Source organism: Schistocerca serialis, chromosome 5, assembly GCF_023864345.2.
Source record: "Schistocerca serialis cubense isolate TAMUIC-IGC-003099 chromosome 5, iqSchSeri2.2, whole genome shotgun sequence".
Classification (NCBI taxonomy): Eukaryota; Metazoa; Arthropoda; class Insecta; order Orthoptera; family Acrididae; genus Schistocerca; species Schistocerca serialis.
In genome coordinates, this window is record NC_064642.1 from 431,017,092 (window position 1) to 431,018,321 (window position 1,230).

The 1,230-nt window shown below is 37.0% G+C and overlaps 1 non-coding gene across 1 annotated transcript; it reads right to left on the minus strand.

Moving 5' to 3' along the window:
• Nucleotides 1–327: 327 nt before the first annotated feature.
• Nucleotides 328–400, minus strand: Trnaa-cgc (transfer RNA alanine (anticodon CGC)). Its single transcript has one exon. It is a non-coding gene; the product is annotated as a tRNA-Ala (tRNA).
• Nucleotides 401–1,230: the final 830 nt, after the last annotated feature.

Consider the following 1,230-nt stretch of genomic DNA (forward strand, 5'->3'; position numbering starts at 1 on the left):
ACGTTCGATCTCATCAGAGGCAAGTTTACGACTCTCACACTCTGGGGAAATAATAATATTCCAAAGGGTTTACAATTTTTCTTAATAAATGAATCCCTACTAGTTTTCGTTACATTATTTCCATTATAATTTCATAGATGAATCCAGAGGAGGAGGAGAGGAGGAGATTAGTGTTTAACGTCCCGTCGACAACGAGGTCATTAGAGACGGAGCGCAAGCTCGAGTGAGGGAAGGATGGGGAAGGAAATCGGCCGTGCCCTTTCAAAGGAACCATCCCGGCATTTGCCTGAAGCGATTTAGGAAAATCACGGAAAACCTAAATCAGGATGGCGAGAGACGGGATTGAACCGTCGTCCTCCCGAATGCGAGTCCAGTGTGCTAACCACTGCGCCACCTCGCTCGGTGATGAATCCAGAAATAAACATAGTAAACAGTGCAGGATTGCATAATTAATAATAGAAATTTTAAGTGTGCAAATAATTCGTAATTTCAAATCTTTCTAAAAAAAATAATTTTAACTGTGCATTCAGAACTAGTACTTATCGATTATAACATCGAAACTAAAATATTTTATAAAGTACTTCCTTTTCATAAATTTTAGCGTGAAATACAACATACTGTGTATAAAATTATATGAAAGTTTTCAGAAAAGCAACTGAGATAATTTTGACCTGTTCAAAATTCGAAAAATAATACTGGTGTAGACAACTACTGTTGAGCAAAAGTAATACTAGAGGATGATGTCCTGTTACAAGTGCATCTCGTTGACATCGAAGGCCGCGTCATCAGAAAATAGTCCACCGCCTAACTGGTACCCAGCGAACACGTCTGGTAGGCAATTCTTCACCGCTCCACCACTCTTCTTCTTACGTGCACAACAGTCTGGTAATCATAAGGACTCAATGTTCCCTACGAATTATCGACATGTTTTTTAGTTTTACAAAGAATGTTTTCTACCTTAAAGGTCTACAATTCATCAACATTACTTCTATGCCATAAATTATCTTTCCGAATCAATCACTTAATAATTCTCATTTCAAACAGTTTTAGTCCAGCACACTTTTTTATTATTTTCTCTTCAAAATATTTGTCACTTTTGTATGAGACGTCACTATTGTGACATGCTCTTTCAAAAGGGATTATGTTTCCAATGACGTACAAACTGTAGAGATATTCGTTATTTTTCGTAAAATTGCAAATAGTCGTGTTCACTTTGATAAATCGAAAAAC